The sequence below is a fragment of the Henckelia pumila genome, chromosome 2, assembly GCF_033568475.1.
Source record: "Henckelia pumila isolate YLH828 chromosome 2, ASM3356847v2, whole genome shotgun sequence".
In the NCBI taxonomy this organism is placed as follows: domain Eukaryota; kingdom Viridiplantae; phylum Streptophyta; class Magnoliopsida; order Lamiales; family Gesneriaceae; genus Henckelia; species Henckelia pumila.
Window position 1 is genome coordinate 49014769 of NC_133121.1, and position 22429 is coordinate 49037197.

Consider the following 22429-nt stretch of genomic DNA (forward strand, 5'->3'; position numbering starts at 1 on the left):
TTCTGCCTCTGTGTAGCGACCCTTCCCGGATCCGCTATCTAATTAGAGTTAATAGCATAATTAAACATGCATTAAATAAATCGCTGCGGAAGACATAAATAAAAACAGACCGGCAGAATACAACCGGTTAAATAAATTCGATTTATACAACCAAATCAAATAAATAGCCTAAAGGCAAAACCTACAGCTAATCCTGCTGTCTTCACTGGTTACTGACTACTCCAAGCTCCTGGTGCTCAATCCTGCACCTACACCTGCCCCGTCGAATGGGGTGTCCAGATACACAGAAAAGACTGGACGTGAGCTCTAAGCTCAATACGAAAGCACTGGGTAAAACATACTAATATGATGCATGCAAATGATAGGGTATCCATATCTGGGATAACTGTATATAACTGCTCAGTAAAGGCGCCTAGGACATGAGTGGTACAACCCGGGGAGCAAACCCTGCGTACACTGCTCATTTCTATAGGACGTGGACTGTGTCCCGAGATGCTAACTACCCATGACCCTGAAAGAGTGGGTGCCCGGTGAGCCAACTTGTGGCTAAGGGCTTTTATGACTCTATGTATAAACAATCTTTTGTTTAATATAATTTACACTTTTATAATGGCGTTTACTTTATCTTTTATCATATTATTATGTTGTGACATACTATAAGATGTTTAGATGAAGACCTTGAATATACTATAGTGTATGTAAGATGTGGTGGCACATGGGGATGGCTATCATGAAACACATCTTATAGTCACTGTATATTCTAAACAGTTCCTAGTCAATTGAGCCGTCCGTTAATAAGGATAAGGATCGCTCGAGATTGAGACTAGCATTTGCGATGCCGAGTACCACGTTTCATTGGTATGGAACATAGAGATGTTCAAAGCATGCAAATGGATATTCATACGATGAATGATCGAACTACCCTATCCGGACTTTCCAAGTGGTTATCACTTATCGAGTGGATAAAGTCCGCGGTTTTGGTTGTACACCATTAGTCCTTACTACTTGAAACATCATTGATACTCTATATGCTAGTACTGTACTTTGACTCGTTTACCAACTCTATTGGGGTCATCAGGTGTCGGGATTGGGTACAGATACGACACATATAGGAGTCGATGCTTTGTTGTCAAGGATTCACCACATACTTGCTAGTGTGGATATCCTATGCAATCTGAGGAGATATTAGTGTGACGAATCTCTGGCCAGAGTACATGATGTGTTTTAAGAAATGGTTTCTTAGTAGCACATGCGATGTCAATATTTGATCTTCAAGATGCATTGCATAGTTATCGAATCTCGAACGACTCTCGATTTACCAATGGTTGTTGATTCGATCGGGATATATGGATGAAGGGACCGTACTGTACGCTAACCAAAATTTATTGGTTCTTGCAGGCACTATCAGTGATACCTAGGGAATCATGGGGCGATGTTGCTAGGCGCTCTTACCATGATTCGATGGGCAAGTCGGAAATTGTTGTTCCGAGTCACAAGGAGTTGTGAGCCCACAGCTAGCTGTATCCCTGAACCATTGAGGGTCACACAAGTAATGGATTTTTAATCCCCGTTGAGATAGTTAAATTTAAAGAGTTAAATTTAATGAACAAAGAAGTAGGACTTCTTATATCAGAGTAGAAGAGTAAGATTTTCTAAAATGACATAGGGATGGGCATTTTTGGAAATCACTGAATTCGGATTCAGAAAATTTATCTTGACTTTAAAAGATGCAGAAATGGTTTCTGTGAACATTGGTGAAATTGGTTTATCAATCTGAGTCACGATGAATTTTATATTAATTTCTGAACATGCGGGCTTTGCTTGTCAGGCTTGAACTTATGACTAATGGGCCCTAAGATGTTAGCAGCCCACATTATAAATAAGTTATTGCAGTACAGAAATTACATAACAGAGGTCACAAAATTTTCGAAAACCCTAGATGTTTTTCTCTAGTGGCCGCCGCCCCCTCCTCTCTCTGTCGAAAATTCCAGCCTGTGAATTTTGAATTTGCAGTCTAGTTTAACAGATCAAATTCGTTAATTCTCTTCGTAGAAACTTCTGATAGATTTTCTAGTGCAATCTATCAGAGGGATTAAACTTCTGTTCGTGGACCTGATTAAAGAATTGTTCGTCCATCAGTTCCTGAGATATACAACAAGAGCAGAGTAATCTGTTGGTGTCCATAATCTCGTTTCGAGATTCAAGGTAAAAATTTAATAGTTATTTAATTTTTACACGCACAATTTAATCGTAAAGTTTTGATACCCATGATATGGAATCGTTCCATATAAAATTTTAAAACTTCCGCTTGCACCGGGTATCAATTCTGATTGATCTGAACACAGTTTTCCAACAGTGGTATCAGAGCCAGGTTGCTCAGATCAAGCGATTAAATTAATCGATTCTACAAAATTTTTAAGCCTCGATTTTTGAAACAAAACAAATTTTAAAAATTAAATTTTTGACGGGCAAAACACGGGCAGCGATTGGATCGCTGCCCAAGGGGCAGTGACGGGCTGCCTGGCCCGAGCCCCTTTTGGGGCGTGGGCTGCCCGGGATCTTCCCGGGCGGCCCGGGAAAATTAATTTTTTTATTTTTAATTAAAATTTTAATATGTTAAAATTCTAATTTTGGTCCGATCGAAAATTGTTTTTGATTGGTCCACGAGGCGTCGGATCGAATTGTTCGAGTCCGAAAATTTTAAAATTGATTTTTGGATAAATTTGAATTTTTGGAAAATTTATAGATTTTATCCGTTAAATCAGATTTTATGAAATTAATTATTTTTGGTACAATTGATGATAAGATATGATCTTATGGAAATATTGAGTAAAATATGATTTTATGTATAAAATTGGATTTTATATGTAAAATATGATTTTATTTGATAAAAAGATAAAATATGATTTTGTATATAAAATAAGATTTTATATATGGAATATGATTTTATCCTTTTTATTTTAATTGTCATTGCATGTTATCCAATAAATTAATTTTGAATTAAATATTATTGGATAAGGATGATCGATTGCCATGACCAATTTTGTAGGTGTATATTAGGGAATTTACATATGGCCCGTTCCCACCCCTTAAAATGTATCCCCTACTTGTCATAGTTATTTATTGTAAATACATTATACTTAGTGAGAGATGAAGATTTGAAGACGGAGGTGGGCCCAGCAGACAATAAAGACTGAAGAAATGTAAATTGGAAGCACAATGTAATAGGATTGCATTGCATACTTGCATATCACCTAGGATTGGACTTAGACTCGTGATTGGCAACCACGGGTCGATTAGTAATGGAATCGATCATCCTAAAATATAATATATGATATTATCGTTGTATGCATGTTTAGACTAAATTGTATGAATCCCGCAAGCATACAAATTTTAAATGATGAGACAAATTTTCAAAATTAAAATCCCTCATTTTAAATATGATTTAAAATTGATATCAAGATAAATAAAGAAAATTTAAATATTTTTTAAATATTCCTACCTTCCATCAACGATCAATGTATGAGATGCTACCCGCGGATACGTTCCGGCTCATATTATTGGGGGGGCCCGTTCGTCGGAAAGCTGTACATTGGATCGACACATGTTGTAAGTTGGGTGGAACTCCCATGGGATTTGCTCATATTATTGGGTATCCACATGGCGACCGTCCATCACAACTTAATATTGATGGGTCATCTTGACGTGTCACAATAAACGGCGTCATATTATTGGGCCCTTATTGGACATGAGGTAAAAACGTGGAGGTTGCTTTGGAAGCAATTGGGCTCTACCTTTTGAAAATTATGGTTGGCTGATATTATTCGGGACCATAGTTTGTCAATTGGACTCCATGTTCCCACTAAGGAAAACAGTTTCCCGTTTTCACTAGAGGATAGTGAAATCGTTAAAATAGTGGGAGTAAGATTCATAAAATAAATTTCGCCTATTTTATGTCTTAGTAAATTAATTAAACAATCACTGATTATTGTCTGTTTCTTTTCAGTATTTCATTAAGATGAATTCACGCAATCCACTATTCTCTATTCTCGAACAAAATAAACTGACAGGCGCAAACTATACGGAATGGTTCCGTAAGTTGAAGATTGTCTTGACCTCGGAGAAGATTCTCTACGTGTTAGAAAAATATCCTCCGAAGGAAGCACCAGCTGATATAAGTCCGGAAGAGTTGGCCAAACTTGATATATGGTGGGACCATGATATCAAGGCCAAATGCTATATGCAAGCTTCGATGTCTGGTGAACTCCAGAGGCGATTTGAGGATACCGTGAATGCTGCTGACATTCACGTACAACTCAAGGAACTTTTTTTGGCTCGATCGAGAGCTGAAAGGTTCGCTACTGTAAAAGAGTTAATGATGTGTCGCATGCGTGAAGGGACTTCGGTCCGTGATCATGGGGTACGCGTGATTTGGCTCATTCAAAAGTTGGTAACGCTTGATTTGGTATTGGAGCATGAACTCAATGTGGACTTATTACTTCTCTCTCTTCCTTCATCGTTTGACGGTTTTGTGGTGAATTTCAATATGAACAAGATAGAGGCCTCCCTTAAAGAGATGGTCAATATGCTTGTAACATATGAAGCCACATTAAAGAAGGATAAACCAGTTCTCTTGGTGGGCTCCTCTTCTTCAGCGAAGAAGGGGCCAAGTACAAAGGGTAAGAAACGTTCTGCCCCATCCAAGAAAACCGGACCCGAGAAGAAGAACAAGACAAAGTCTTCAAACATGGAAAAGTCCAAGGATGTTTGCCATCACTGCAAAAAACCCGATCATTGGAAACGTAACTGCAAGGAATATCTAGAGCAGTTGCGAACTGCGAAGGGTATGTTTTATATTGAAATAAATGTTTCACTTAATACGACTTCTTGGGTATTGGATACCGGATGTGGATCTCACATTTGCAATGATTTGCAGGTGATGACAAGAAGTCGCAAGCTTAGAATGGGTGAGACCCAGCTGAGGCTCGGAAATGGTTCTAGAGTTGAAGTCAAAGCTGTGGGAGACGTTTATTTAATTTTGCAGAACGATTTTAAGTTACTTTTGAGAGATGTTTTATTTGTTCCAGATTTGATTAAAAACATTATTTCTGTTTCTATGCTTGATAGAGATGGTTTTTCTTGCAATTTTGTGAATAGGATTTGCAATATTTACAAGAATGAATGTTTGATTGAAAATGGACAACTTGAAAACGATCTATATAACTTAGAATTAAAAGACGTTCCAATAAATTATGTTGATAAACCGGTAACAACGAACAAAAGGAAAATCGATAGTCAAAACCCGGCAAACCTTTGGCATGCTAGGCTAGGTCATATTTCCTCAAGAAGGATGAACAAGATAGTGGGAGAGGGCATGTTTGATATGTCTGATATTAACTCTCTACCTACTTGTGAATCCTGCCTGAAAGGAAAAATGACTAAATCTCCATTTAAGGGGAAACCTGAGCGTAGTCAAAATCTGTTGGATTTGATCCATACAGATGTTTGTGGTCCATTTAGAATTGGTACTCAATTTGGCCACACCTACTTCATTACCTTTACTGATGATTATTCAAGGTAAGGGTATTTATATTTAATGAAATATAAGTCTGAAGCATTTGAAAAGTTCAAAGAATTCAAGGCTGAAGTAGAAAACAAGCTAGGTAAAAGTATTAAAGCATTTCAATCGGATCGAGGTGGAGAATACTTAAGTACCGAGTTTTTGGACTATCTTAAAGAGAATGAGATTCTCTCTCAGTGGACTCCTCCTATGACACCTCAGCTGAATGGTGTATCGGAGCATCGTAATCGAACTTTGTTGGACATGGTTCGATCCATGATGAGCTTCACTGAGCTTCCACCTTCGTTTTGGGGCTACGCGCTTGAAACGGAGGTATTGTTGTTGAACAACGTCCACACCAAAGCAGTAGATAAAACACCATACGAGTTATGGAATGGCAAAGCTCCTAAGTATTCGTACTTGAGGATTTGGGGATGTCCTGCTTACGTGAAGCAGACAGTGGGAGATAAGTTGGATAGTCGATCCACCTTATGTTATTTTGTAGGGTATCCGTAGAATTCAATCGGATATTATTTCTATCATCCTACTGAAACAAAAGTGTTTGTTTCAAGGAATGCCACCTTCTTGGAGAAGGAGTTCTTATTGGATAAGAAAGGCAAGATGATGGAACTCAAAGAAATTCGAGAAGAACCCAAGATAAAAAATAATGATCCTACACCTCAGGAACCATTGATGGACACGCCTATACCTAGAAGATCCGAGAGGACTTCTAGACCTCCTATTCGATATGGTCTTCTTCTTGAAGGGGATCAAGATGAACCCGACGTTGGATGTGATCCAAGAAACTTCAAGGAAGCAATTTCTGATGCGGATTCAAATTTATGGCTTGAAGTTATGCAGTCGGAAATAGATTCGATGCATACAAACCAAGTTTGGTCTTTAGTAGATCCTCCCGATGGAATTGTTCCAATAGGGTGTAAATGGATCTACAAGAGAAAGCTTGGGCCTGATGGTAAGGTATTGACCTACAAGTCACGATTGGTGGCGAAAGGTTATACTCAAAGACAAGCAGTTGACTATGATGAAACCTTTTCACCAGTTGCAATGTTCAAGTCCATAAGAATCCTTATTGCCCTAGCTGCTTGGTATGACTATGAGATATGGAAAATGGATGTGAAGACTGCATTTCTTAATGGAAACATTAAGGAAGAGATCTACATGACGCAGCCTAAGGGATACACATCCATGGGAAGCGAGCATAAGGTATGTAAGATTCAGAGATCAATCTATGGTCTCAAACAAGCATCAAGAAGTTGGAACCAGAAATTTGATGAAACAATAAAGGATTTTGGTTTCATCAAGAACCCGGAGGAACCGTGCGTGTACAAGAAAGTAGTTAAGGATGCTGTGACATTCTTAGTACTTTATGTTGATGACATCTTACTCATTGGGAATGATGTAGGGATGTTGCAGTCAACAAAGATATGGTTATCAGGTAGATTCTCGATGAAGGATTTGGGTGAGGCATCCTATATTCTAGGTACACAGATCTATAGAGATAGATCTAAAAGAATGATAGGACTCACTCAATCAACTTACATCGAAACCATATTGAAAAGGTTTTCAATGGATGGGTCCAAGAGAGGACATCTACCTATGTGTCATGGAGTTTCTCTATCCAAGTCCATGTGTCCCAAGACTGATGAAGAGATAGAGAAAATGACACATGTACCATATGCGTCAGCCATAGGTAGTATCATGTATGGGATGATATCTACCAGACCGGATGTAGCATTTGCTCTGAGTGTCACGAGCAGATATCAAGCCAATCCCGGTCAAATGCATTGGAAAGCCGTGAAGGACATTCTTAAGTACTTACGAAGGACTAAGAATATGTTCATGGTATATGGAGGAAGAGAACTAAAATTGGAAGGCTATACCGACTCTAGCTTCCAAAGTGACGTGGATGACTCGAAGTCAACCTCTGGATTTGTGTTCATGCTCAATGGGGGTGCTGTCTCTTGGAAGAGTTCCAAGCAGGACACCACAGCGGATTCCACCACTGAGGCAGAATACATTGCGGCATCAGCTGCTGCTAAAGAGGCCGTTTGGATGAGAAATTTCGTTCAAGAGTTGGGCGTCATTCCTGAAGCTGTTGGTCCAGTCCCGGTGTACTGTGACAACACGGGTGCCATTGCTCAGGCAAAGGAACCAAGGTCTCATCAAAGATCCAAACACGTACTGAGGAAATACCACATCATCCGGGAGATCGTGGAAAGAGGAGACATCATTGTCGAGAGAGTGGCCTCTGCAGAAAATATCGCTGATCCACTTACTAAGTCCTTTCCAGGACCATTATTTGACAAACATCGCGAAGCAATGGGACTGCGTAGTATGACTAGTTGGCTTTAGGGCAAGTGGGAGATTGAAAGAGTGGGTGCCCGGTGAGACAACTTGTGGCTAAGGGCTTTTATGACTCTATGTATAAACAATCTTTTGTTTAATATAATTCACACTTTTATAATGGCGTTTACATTATCTTTTATCATATTATTATGTTGTGACATACTATAAGATGTTTAGATGAAGACCTTGAATATACTATAGTGTATGTAAGATGTGGTGGCACATGGGGATGGCTATCATGAAACACATCTTATAGTCACTGTATATTCTAAACAGTTCCTAGTCGATTGAGCCGTCCGTTAATAAGGATAAGGATCGCTCGAGATTGATACTAGCATTTGCGATGCCGAGTACCACGTTTCATTGGTATGGAACATAGAGATGTTCAAAGAATGCAAATGGATATTCATACGATGAATGATCGAACTACCCTATCCGGACTTTCCAAGTGGTTATCACTTATCGAGTGGATAAAGTCCGCGGTTTTGGTTGTACACCATTAGTCCTTACTACTTGAAACATCATTGAGACTCTATATGCTAGTACTGTACTTTGACTCGTTTACCGACTCTATTGGGGTCATCAGGTGTCGGGATTGGGTACAGATACGACACATATAGGAGTCGATGCTTTGTTGTCAAGGATTCACCACATACTTGCTAGTGTGGATATCCTATGCAATCTGAAGAGATATTAGTGTGACGAATCTCTGGCCAGAGTACATGATGTGTTTTAAGAAATGGTTTCTTAGTAGCACATGCGATGTCACTATTTGATCTTCAAGATGCATTGCATAGTTATCGAATCTCGAACGAATCTCGATTTACCAATGGTTGTTGATTCGATCGGGATATATGGATGAAGGGACCGTACTGTACGCTAACCAAAATCTATTGGTTCTTGCAGGCACTATCAGTGATACCTAGGGAATCATGGGGCGATGTTGCTAGGCGCTCTTACCATGATTCGATGGGCAAGTCGGAAATTATTGTTCCGAGTCACAAGGAGCTGTGAGCCCACAGCTAGCTATATCCCTGAACCATTGAGGGTCACACAAGTAATGGATTTTTAATCCCCGTTGAGATAGTTAAATTTAAAGAGTTAAATTTAATGAACAAACAAGTAGGACTTCTTATATCAGAGTAGAAGAGTAAGATTTCCTAAAATGACATAGTGATGGGCATTTTTGGAAATCACTGAATTCGGATTCAAAAAATTTATCATGACTTTAAAAGATGCAGAAATGGTTTCTGTGCACATTGGTGAAATTGGTTTATCAATCTGAGTCACGATGAATTTTATATTAATTTCTGAACATGCGGGCTTTGCTTGTCAGGCTTGAACTTATGACTAATGGGCCCTAATATGTTAGCAGCCCACATTATAAATAATTTATTGCAGTACAGAAATTACATAACAGAGGTCACAAAATTTTTGAAAACCCTAGCTGTTTTTCTCTAGTGGCCGCCGCCCCCTCCTCTCTCTGTCGAAAATTCCAGCCTGTGAATTTTGAATTTGCAGTCTGGTTTAACGGATCAAATTCGTTAATTCTCTTCGTAGAAACTTCTGATAGATTTTCTAGTGAAATCTATCAGAGGGATTAAACTTCTGTTCGTGGACCTGATTGAATAATTGTTCGTCCATCAGTTCCTGGGATATACAACAAGAGCAGAGTAATCTGTTGGTGTCCATAATCTCGTTTCGAGATTCAAGGTAAAAATTTAATTGTTATTTAATTTTTACACGCACAATTTAATCGTAAAGTTTTGATACCCATGATATGGAATCGTTCCATATAAAATTTTAAAACATCCGCTGCACCGGGTATCAATTTTGATTGATCTGAACACAGTTTTCCAACAGACCCGTCAGTCACTGAGCACTAGACATCAACCGTCCAGACAGGGCTGAGCGGCCCTACGTGGCTCATCTCATAAGATGGATAGGCACAATATGATATGCACATGCTGCATAATAAATGACATACAAAATGCAACATATAAGCATGCAAAACCCGCTGGCTATCTCAGTATGTACTTACGTATCTTACTACAGGCAGTTCCTAGCAGTCCCACTCTAGGTTCCAAGCCTATATCAGCTCTACAATGCAAATACCCATGCATCAATAATTAAGCACTAAAAGCCTTAACTAAGCTATTGCATACTCCTAAATAATTTTAGGAGACCATAGCTATACCTGCGTCCGTCGTCAGCCCGCTGATGGCGACTATCCCGCAACTAGGGGCACACCCCTGCTGCAGCTCCACAGCTTCGAGCACTGCTCCGCTACACGAGCACTGCCCCGCTACTATGTCAGACACTGTCTGACTATACTAAAATATATTTCCTACTCCAACTCTAAAATAAGAGTACCCAAAGCCCAAAATAGAGCTACTAGGGCGAAGGAGAGGAATTCGGAATTGGCAAGAAATGAGGAGCTCGGACCCTATATGTATAGACGTCGATCGGAAGTTCCGTTCCTTGATCGGACGTTCCGTTCCGGCAGATCGGAAGCTCTGTTCCTCGATCGGACGCTCCGTTCGCCACGTGTCAATTAGGTCCACATGAAACCACACACCTGTCACCGACAGCCATCGAAAGCTCCGTTCTTGATCGGACGTTCCGATCGTCGATCGGACGCTCCGATCCTAGATCGTTGCTTCCTATCCCACTCGAGTCTTGGAACCCTCTAAACCAATTTCGAGTGTCCTGGATCCAATTTTAGGCTCCGTTAATCCTCCTAGAATTTCCTTAATCATGTTTTACTTAACCCAAACATGACTACATGATTAATTACTCATTAATCGCTAACTCTGGATACGGGTTACTACATTCTCCCCCCCCCCCTTAAAATATTTCGTCCTCGAAATCTAAGGTAATACCTCGAGAATGTACAAGAAACCCTTGCTCGAGTGTCTGGTCGAAATAGCTTCCGACACACTCAGACTCCCGTCAAATTCACTGCAAGCTTCATTACTGCTAAACCGCATTAACATTTTCCCAGCTGAAAATTTCTGCGCTACTGGTCGACAATCGAACTTCCCTTGCGCTAGCGTATCGTAACACCGACACTTCTTTCACTCGGAACACGATCTTCCTGACCACGAAGGATACAATACCCGCTTGATCAAGATCATCGTCTCAAAGGAAATTTTAGAATAACGAAGACCAAGTCATAACTTGACTGGCTTACGACAATCGTCGAATCACTAATCAAAACTAACCATCTAATGGTTCCAAAAGTTCTCGGTGCTCAACACCTCTAGTTAGGAAAACACTAATCCCAAAATTGTGCTGACACATTCTAACATGAATCTTGCTTTAAGATAATCCAGTGGATTCAAGTCTATACTTCAACGTAACTGCTCGCAATGTTCCCTAGACTGGTTACCCTCCCCACTCTCCCTGAAACACAACCGTCTTTCCTAGGAATACTGGGAACTTAAACCATCATGTCTAGTACATTCTGCTGTCCACGTTTCTTAGTATAACCTCAACACTGTGCCCTGATGATAACTATCAATACTTGCAATTCATGACGCTACGTCATCTCCTAGCAATTGGCCTGCGAAATCACGCATACATTGCAATAGAAGTTATTACATCTCTGATGATCTTCATCATCTCGATCATAGGTTATTCACCTCATGAATTTCAATCGATAGACAACCTCCTGATAGTTATACATACTCGCAATCACTGTACGCTCATCAAGACTAAGGCAAGCTCTCACCAATATGCTCGACTGGGACTTTCCACAGTGCACAGACATATGGAAACGCTTCCTATTCCGTCTTGAAACTCGACATTCATTGCACCTTGTATAACTCAACTCAAAGTCTCTGATAATACCATCAGCTCGTACCAATCTCCCAAGGTTGAACATACTGATCCTGGAACTAAATCCCAACGGATTCTCAATAGTCAAATCGCTCCCTTGCCGAACGCATCAGTCTCAGCACTGAACGATCTAATTCGTCGATTCCCTAATCAATCCTTAGAAACACTTGTGCTCGAAGTAACTTGCCACACAATGCGTCTCTGATTGTCATTTATTGATACAACGCAATATTCTTTGACCAACAGTCTGTATAAATGTGACTCACTAACTCGAAAGAACAATTTCGATCCGTCACGATCTTACGAAATCTTCGACCCCAAAGGCAAACCTCGTTGGCTACTAAGTCGATCCTTAACTATCTCAGTCACACATCGCACATCACTAGCTGGAAGATTAGTGACACAACCTGCTAGATCTCGAGGATCAGATCCTAGCTAATGTCACACAGATCAGACAACTGATATTTCCTTGCTAATGTCCATTAGCATTCCCAACTATTCGTTGGATCCAAACACAGCGGTACACATAGATGCCCTCACTTAACCAAAATGTTCGGTCAACAATCTTCACTATTGTTTGTTCAATGGAAAACTTCTCACATGAAACAACAACATGATCCTTTCATGACCTATTGCTATCTAAGCAATTGATTGGATCAATATCAGCTTCCTTCTTAACAAGAATGCACTATACTGGAAACTACCAACTCCCTTGCTTGTCTCCACTGTCAAGTTAGCACCTAACTTGATCATACAAGTTCACTTGCAATCGTTCCCAATTACAGCAATCCCAGAAGATTCATCTCTGGCGATCATTGAGACTAAATAACTCAAATCTCCGATTTCTCTGAGATGGTATTCAGTACTCTTCCCATAAGCATTATTCGACAAAATACTATCCCAAGTTTATGATACATCCTGATCAACCTTGATTGGCTCAACCAATCGAATTTGTTGATATACTTAAGCTCGCACTTATCAGATCAGACCACCACTGATCATCCAACTTACATGGCTTGGTCAATAACCATGACTTAGCTACCACAAAGAACCATTTCCAAACGGTGTCAGATCACGGTACATAAGTAGTTTTCTTGGCACAAGTCCTGCGCCTTTTCAGCACTACTAACCGCTGCATTGTATTCTGAACTTAATCATCCTAACTCTGACAGAGTTACCCAATAACCACTAGTAGTCACTAGCACAGATCTCGTGCCATCTTAGCACTACTAATCGTTGTCTTGTTCACCCAAGGCAAACATCAAGATAAACTAAGCCCATTTCTATCCCATGGAGAATCCTACGCTCAACCTCTGAAAATATCAGACAGTACTTAGCGCAACCACTAGACTCACTATCCTTACCTCGTTCATTCAGAATGAACACCACGGCTCGTCAAGTCCAAGAAGAATAACTAAAGAATCTCCAAGATTTCCACAATCTTCGGATACAATCTTGATTATATCCCTCGCTAAGATTTTTCAACAAATTAAGACCGAGGTAGCCTACCACCATGTCCCACCTGGAATCACTACCAAGTGTATACTGGCATCACGCTTCCCTCATGCCTCAATTAGTCTTATACAATCCATAGCGTCTGATACAACCCCATTACTGATGAAAGACTAACATTGCTGGTAGAAAACCCGTCCACTTACTAGATCCACACGTCTAGCAGTAACCCAAAGGTTAAAACCTATTTTCTCAGAGTACACACTTGTCAAGAAAATCCCTCCATGACTGGTTCCCATAGCAGAACACTCAAACTATATCTCTGGCACACCAGATGACATCAAACCATCGATATCAAACCTGATATCTTAATCCAAGGTCATACCCTGTCGTGACTGCTACCGAATCCCTAGACTGAGAAGCCTTCCCACCGCCATCTCCTAAAGCACAAGGCTCCCAGATAACCTCTGATGTACAAGGACTCCCAGAGTAACACTGGCATAGGGTCGCACCCCATCACGTCTGGTCATGGTCATAGTCAACAACTCTCGGCATATACTGGACCTGGTATCCCTGATGAAAACCCATCATCACAAGCCTCAACCTAACAAAGGTTAGACAGTCTAATGTTCTCAAGGAAACAACCTAGAACAAAGTCCAAATGTTCTAAATCGAACAATATCCTTAATGCCTCAAGATGATTCCACTCATCCTTGGTACTATCTTAGTCCACTGACTAACTAGGTCAATCCTAGGAAAACGCCTAGACTAACCACAAGTCAAACACTCACAGTCGGCCCACTCAAATCCCATGAGCTGCAATAGTTGAACGCTAATCAACTAAACTCAATCCAAATTTCCGCACAATCATGCAATCATCTATGAATTGCTGGATAAATAAAACATGTATCACTTATTTCAAGTTATGTACAATTCTCTTTATTACAATCTCATGTAATACATACAGTATTCAAAATACAATGAAATGTTCAACCAAACTTGAAATAATACAGCCAAAGTATGATGATTCATTACAACTGAAATACTATTTACAACTACAACGATACAGTATTTAAATCATCGTACTAGTCTTCATTTCTTGAGCATGAAGCTTCTAATCGACACACGCATCGATACAAGCATACTCCCGACCAAGTCTCTCTACATGTCCTCCTACGAAGAACTCCGGAGAAATGGCTCTTGATAGCTAATCAGCTATGCCCTGTGTCAGTGCATGTCAGTCGACCCCTTCTGCTCACGATCTACCATCAGCGTTCTTCTTGTAACCAAATCATGTTTTTGAACATGAAGTTTCCCGTGTTCCCATCGAACGCATCGATATCAGCATACCGGCAAAACCATGTTCTGCATGAGGTTAAAGACCTCACTCTCGAAACCTGTCATGCTTTAGGCACTCGAGGCATTCTCTGGTGAAGGTCTATCTGACAATCTCTCCAACTATAACTGGAGAATCTTCAGAGTAGTGTCATCATTGTATGGACTGTACAGATGCAAGCATCAAGTGCATCCCATCCAATGCTCTGCCACTACCTCTGACATCCGATAATCGATCCAAAGCTAGGATCCACATGAGTAGAAGTCTTGAAAACTTGGACACGATCCATCACTCCTGTCCGCCCTTGCTGGAATCCCATAAGCCAAATCTTTAGAAATCCTGCCGATGATGATAGTCTCTAGGCAAACTAATTGCCGCATCATCACCTCTTCCAAGGTCTCATCCATCCTATAAGGATAACCCAAAGTCTATATCCCAAGTCTCTTGCATGCATATGCTCTGATACCAATAAATGTAGCGACCCTGCCCGGATCCGCTATCTAATCAGAGTTAAGAGCATAATTAAACATGCATTAAATAAATCGCTGCGGAAGACTTAAATAAAAACACACCGGCAGAATACAACCGGTTAAATAAATTCAATTTATACAAACAAATCGAATAAATAGCCTATAGGCAAAACCTACAGCTAATCCTGTTATCTTCACTGGTTACTGATTACTCCAAGCTCCTGGTGCTCAATCCTACACCTACACCTGCCCCGTCGAATGGGGTGTCCAGATACACAGAAAAGACTGGACGTGAGCTCTAAGCTCAATACGAAAGCACTGGGTAAAACATACAAATATGATGCATGCAAATGATAGGGCATCCATATCTGGGATAACATTATATAACTGCTCAGTAAAGGCGCCTAGGACATGAGTGGTACAACCCGGGGAGCAAACCCTGCGTACACTGCTCATTCCTACAGGACATGGACTGTGTCCCCATATGCTAACTACCCATGACCCGTCAGTCACTGAGCACTAGACATCAACCGTCCAAACAGGGCTGAGCGGCCCTACGTGGCTCATCTCATAAGATGGATAGGCACAATATGATATGCACATGCTGCATAATAAATGACATACAAAATGCAACATATAAGCATGAAAAACCCGATGGCTATCTCAGTTTATACTTACGTACCTTACTACAGGCAGTTCCTAGCAGTCCCACTCTAGGTTCCAAGCCTATATCAGCTCTACAATGCAAATACCCATGCATCAATAATTAAGCTCTAAAAGCCTTAACTAAGCTATTGCATACTCCTAAATAATTTAAGGAGACCATAGCTATACCTGCGTCCGTCGTCAGCCCGCTGATGGCGACTATCCCGCAACTAGGGGCACACCCCTGCTGCAGCTCCTTAGCTTCGAGCACTGCTCCGCTACACGAGCACTGCCCCGCTACTATGTCAGACACTGTCTGACTATACTAAAATATATTTCCTACTCCAACTCTAAAATAAGAGTACCCAAAGCCCAAAATAGAGCTACTAGGGCGAAGGAGAGGAATTCGGAATTTGCAAGAAATGAGGAGCTCGGACCCTATATTTATAGACGTCGATCGGAAGTTCCGTTCCTTGATCGGACGTTCCGTTCCGGCAGATCGGAAGCTCCGTTCCTCGATCAGATACTCCATTCGCCACGTGTCAATTCGATCCACATGCAACCACACACCTGTCACCGACAGCCATCGGAAGCTCCGTTCTTGATCGATCCCACTCGAGTCTTGGAACCCTCTAAACCATTTTTGAGTGTCCTGGATCCATTTATGGGCTCCGTTAATCCTCCTAGAATTTCCTTAATCATGTTTTACTTAACCCAAACATGATTACATGATTAATTACTCATTAATCGCTAACTCTGGATACGGGTTACTACACTCTATACAGGGGTGCTCGCTCGATCGGTATAATTCCACCGATCGAGCGAGACACTCTGCACCAGAAAAATAACTGGTTTTCTTTCTTTCTTTCAATCCAAACTCAACTCAATCGATACGACAACAAGATAAATTCCATTCAACATGATATACAAGAATTCAATTATAAGTTCATACAATCTTCAATATATCAAGCATGCTTCAATCTAGTTTGAACTTATACAACTACAAAAAGGAGTTCGAAAACATAAAAGACTCCTAAACATCAAAGCCTCACTTCTATCATCGCAACCACCTAGTCATGCTGCCTCTGACTCGGTCCTGCCCCACCTATTTCCATGTACACATACAAACAAAGACAACAACCGGATAATCCGGTGAGAATACAATTCCCAATAAAATAGACTATCATGCATATCAATTAAAACACATCAAGACATGACATGTATCAATTTCCAAATATCTATCGCATCAATATAAATCAAGTAATTCATCCAAGTACTAAATTAAAATGATATTCATGTCTTTAAAACTTCTGGATTATCAGACTCAGATAATCACTAGGAATTCTTCTTTCTTTCTTTCTTAGGTTTTGGATCCCGAGGTTAAAATATCCAACAATCACATCGAACTCTCCTCTCGAGGTGGACGAGACACATTTTAATCCTCTAGACTCCAGAGCATTATAGAGAGTTTAATTGACAAGGTATAAAATCTCCAACCAAGTCACTCAACTACAATCTCTAGATCGTCTAATCAAATTGAAATGAATCGAGGCTCAATATGAATGCATATGTCATCTCATGCATTCTAATATCATTTCAATCATCAGTTCATATAAGCATTCAATCATGCTTTCATTCATCAATTCAAATAATCATTCAAACATGATTTCATCAATATAAATGCAGATATAATTTCATGCATTCAAATAAACATTCAATCAAGCAAGTATGTGATTTCTTCGGAACACTCAAATAAAGTCTAATTCGAGTTAATCGTTCCATTCAAGTCTAAGTCGTCTTTTACCTTATTCTCTTCGAAGGTACTGAAATCTAAAAATCAATAATAAGGATAATAATCAATATCCAAACAAATTCATTCGAAACTCAATCAACTTCTTCAATCGATAAATAAGAAAAACGATACTATACCGAATTCAATCTTCCAACTGACCAAAGCTGCTACCTCGCAACTCTTCTAACTTCAATTCAGTCTATCATAAGAAGTCAATAGGATCAATATCGACATCCAAAAGCTCAATCAAACTCAATACGATCAAAATATTGAACGAAGTCCAAAACTCAAACTGACGGCATAACGGCTATAAACTGATCAATCCGGAAATGCAGACAGAAAGATATCAATTCAATAAACTCATAATCATCTCAATATCATCAAAACAATTCAAATTCTTCAAATCTAAAATCTCCACTTTCGAAATAATCTTCCAAAAATCAAAACAATTCCGAACGACGCTCTATTTCAAAACCAACAGAGAATAAACGATCAGAACTCTGCCAAGATCAACATACTCCAAACTCAATCGATTCTAACAACATCCGAAAATAGAAGTCTAGCTGATCGAAGAAAAACTTACTATAGAACGAAGCTCTCGCAGACGTTATCGCTAATCTGCCTTCAGAAATAAATTCCAACGGACGGATCGACAAAAACGGAGAATTCAAAAGCTTGAAACTTACTTTCCTCTCAACAATGGAGGAAGAAGGCGAGATGGGGGAGGAGAGAATGGAGGAGACCAAGTCAAATCCCTTATAAATATCTAACAAAACCCATTTTTGCATTTAGTCCTTGAAAATTCCGAGAATTGCATTCTAGTCCCTGATCAAAATCGAATCGGCCCTCGACTTCTGAAATCTCTGATTATCTCAAATAAAGTCCATTAAGATAATTTTGGGGCGTTACAATTCCTCTTGTGAAAGTTCAGTGGAGTAGACATGGAGTTGAAGAAGCAACTTGGGAAGTCGAATTAGATATGAAACAACGCTTTCCAGACCTATTTCACTGATCTGAGTTCTTATTCAGTATTTATGTTATTATCTTATCTTATATGCATATAGACTGCATACGATTTTGAGAACAAAATCATATCTTAGATGGGGAGAATTGTAAGGCCCGAGATTATTTAAGTTTAATCCGAGAATATTTAATTTGAGAATTTTTGGAGTTTAGATTAAAATTATAATATTCTTAAATTATTTAGGATTGAAATTGAATTAAAAATAAGTTTCAAGGGTCAATTTTCAAATAGTGAAGAATTGAAGGGCCAAAGTGCAATTATGGATTTTTGAGTGGGACACTTGTCTACATATGCATGTTCACGTGTATTGTGTATGAAATTCATCAGATTTATCAATTCCTTCAGCCAATAAACCGAAAGTTATATTCTTCCTTGCAATTGTCATCTTAAATCTTCAATATCTCAAGATCCGTCCGATCGAATTAAATTCCAGGCATAGTTCCGCGATCCTTAAAAGACGAGCTTCGATTTGGTGTAAGTATATTTATGATCCAGCATATTTCAAAATTGAGATGATAAAGAACTCATAATTTGAGTATGAATATATGTTCTTGAGATTCTATGTGTTGTATTATCGAAATCGGGTCGAAGATTGGATGTCGTTTCTATTTCTTATGAATTTTCCAGCATGTATTTTGTAGTAACCCGCATTTCTAAAGTGATTAATGAGTAATTAATCATGTGATCATGTTTAGATTAAATAAAACATGATTAAGTAAGTTTCTGTTGGGATAACGGACTTCAGAAATGGATTCAGAGCACTCGAATTAGTTGAATTGGTTCAGCAGGATCGGACGATCCGAAGAGGAGTTCGGACGATCCGAAGTGGATCGGAAGCTCCGTGCCAGGATCGGAGGCTCCGATCGAGATCGGACGCTCCGTCGGCGAGATCGGAAGCTCCGATCTGGACCAGGGCACATGTCATCGCTTACGTCAGCAAGGTGACATCATGGATGACGTAATATTGAGCGATCGGAAGCTCCGAAGGTGCGATCAGAGGTTCCGATCGTGTTAGGACGTTCCGAACCGAGTTCGGAGGCTCCGAACTTTGTTTATCAATAGGGGGCCGAGATTTCATTTTCAAGTGCACCTTTCCCTCTCTTCTCTCTGATTCCTAGGCCTTCTAACTCAGATCTAGGGAGTTTTAGGCATCCTATTGGGAATCTGGAAGTGGCTTAGTGATCTAGACGTTGCCGCGGAACTATGGCCTTGTTTTGAGGCTATCGATAGCATAGGGCTAACGACGGACGCATGTATATCTATGGTCTCCTTAAATTATTTAGGAGTATGCAATAGCTTAATTAAGGCTTTTAGAGCTTAATTGTTGATGCATGGATAATTGCATTGTAGTAGCAGTAGACTGGACTAGTAGGCTTGGAGTATAGGCCAGTGGAGCTAGGTTGTCTAGCAGTGTTAGAGGTACGTAAGTACTGACCGAGATAGCCGGCATGATACATGATTTTACGTGTGACTGCATCCGGAGAGATGTAAGTCATTGACAGTCTCCATAGGGAACAATGATCTCATTTTGAACTCGAGTCAGGTATGACAGTTTTCATATGAGGCTTGTATCCTGTTTTGGATTCGGGTCAGGATGGGGTTGGCTCAGCCCTGATATGGAGTATATGAGTACCTCGCAGAGTCGCCCTCTAGCCGGTACTGTATATTCTCGGCGCCATGAGCAAGTATTTTCACTTGAGTTTTAAATCATCTGTGTGCGCATATTTGTATTTATATCATTGCTTCGTATTGAGCGTTCTATCTCACGCCCCTGTGTTTGGGTATTGTGTACCTTGTGGCGGGGCAGGTTTGAGGCTGGACGGTCCAGGCGGCTCTCAGCAGGATTGAGCTTTGGGGAGTGCGAGGTTGTAGAGGGTAGGGATTTATTTACCCTAAACCTTCGATTTGGTTGTATAACAGTACTTATACACTTGTGATATCATCGGTTGTATTCTGCCAATTGGATTTGTTGTATTTTAATTATCCGCACTTTACGATTTAAGCTTTGATTGCGTGCGCTTTTTCTATAACTCTGATTAGGTAGTGGATCCGGGTTGGGTCACTACATTTTTTGGTATCAGAGCGACGCATTGCACTGGGAATATCGTAAAGCGGATTAAGTAATTATCTGTTCTTGTGCAACAGATGGAAAATTACAACGAGAACCACGGTAGCGTAGACGGCGGTCGTTGGGGCGATCCGGATGATCATAGACGTCGTCAAGGACAGCCTGAGGAGCGCAAGCGAGTGAGTATGCGCAGATTCAAGGAGGTTAGCCCGAAGCCTTTGACGGGTGGTGAGACAGCTGAAGAGGCGGAGGATTGGCTTGAGAGCATGGAGCAGTGCTTCTAGGAGTTCCGTTGCACGGCTGAGGATAGGATGGAGATTCTTGCCTTTATGCTTGAGGGCAGAGCGAGGAAGTGGTGGAGATCTACTTCCGCACCATGCATAGCAGCTAGAGGAGCAGCTACGTGGGTTGAGTTCCGTAATGCTTATCAGAGGTTGTATTTTCCTCCAGCTCTTCGTCAGGCGAAAGCCAGTGAGTTGTTGAGTTTGCGACAGGGGACGATGACGATCGAGGTGTACCAGCAGAAGTTCTTTGATCTACTATCTTTTTGTCCTCATGTTGCTGATAGTTCTATGGCAAAGTTTGATCATTTCATTCAAGGGTTGAACCCTGATATTCATAGGATGGTTGCTGTGGGCGGCGATGGGACTTACGAGGATTTGGTTGACCGTTGTCGCCAGGCCGAGGACAGTATTCGGAAGAACATGGGACTTTACTCTTCTTCTTCCAGGCCAGCGAGTGCTAGTGCTTTGGGCCCTAGGGGGCAGTCCTTCATGAAGCCAGGAGGTACTTCTTCTTCTTTCTTTGGATTTGGTGGAGTGCATAACTTTGGTGGTCAAAGGCTGAACCGTTGTCGTAAGTGCAGACGCAGACATCCGTCAGGGCAGTGTGGTCGATCGACCACTGCATGTTTCCAGTGTGGCCAGGAGGGTCACATGAAGAGATATTGTCCTATGCTGATTGGGGTAGTGAGTGGTTCCGGAGGTTCTCAGGCATCTGTTCATCCACCTCAGTACCAGCAGCCACCTTTTCAGCAGCAGTATTCGCAGCAGCACCAGCAGCCGTAGCAGTCTCAGAGACAGCCTACTCAGACTCCTTCTCGGGGAAATTCTTTGAGGCCACGTACCCAGGTTCAGGTCTTTGCGCTTAACCAGAAGCAGGCAGAGGCTGACAGTGATCGGATGATTGCAGGTATCTATTGTTTATGTGGTTTTCCTGCATATGTTTTAATTGATACCGGTGCATCGCATTCTTTTGTCTCAGCACGTTTTGCTAAGAAGTATAGATTATCGTTTATTCCTTTAGACGTGTTGTAGCGCCCATACCCGGATCCGCTACCTTATCAGAGTTAAGAGTATAATTAAACATGCATTAAATAAATCGCTGCGGAAGACTTAAATAAAAAAAGACCGGCAGAATACAACCGGTTAAATAATTTCGATTTATACAACCAAATCGAATAAATAGCCTAAAGGAAAAACCTACAGCTAATCCTGTTGTCTTCACTGATCACTGGCTACTACAAGCTCCTGGTGCTCCACCCTGCACCTACACCTGCCCCGTCGAATGGGGTGTCCAGATACACAAAAAAAGACTGGATGTGAGCTCTAAGCTCAATACGAAAGCACTGGGTAAAACATACAAATATGATGCATGTAAATGATAGGGTATCCATATCTGGGATAACTGTACATAACTGCTCAGTAATGGCGCCTAGGACATGAGTGGTACAACCCGAGGAGCAAACCCTGCGTACACTGCTCATTCCTACAGGACGTGGACCGTGTCCCTCGATGCTAGCCACCCATGACCCGTCAGTCAATAGGCCCTAGACATCAACTGTCCAGACAGGGCTGAGCGGCCCTACGTGGCTCA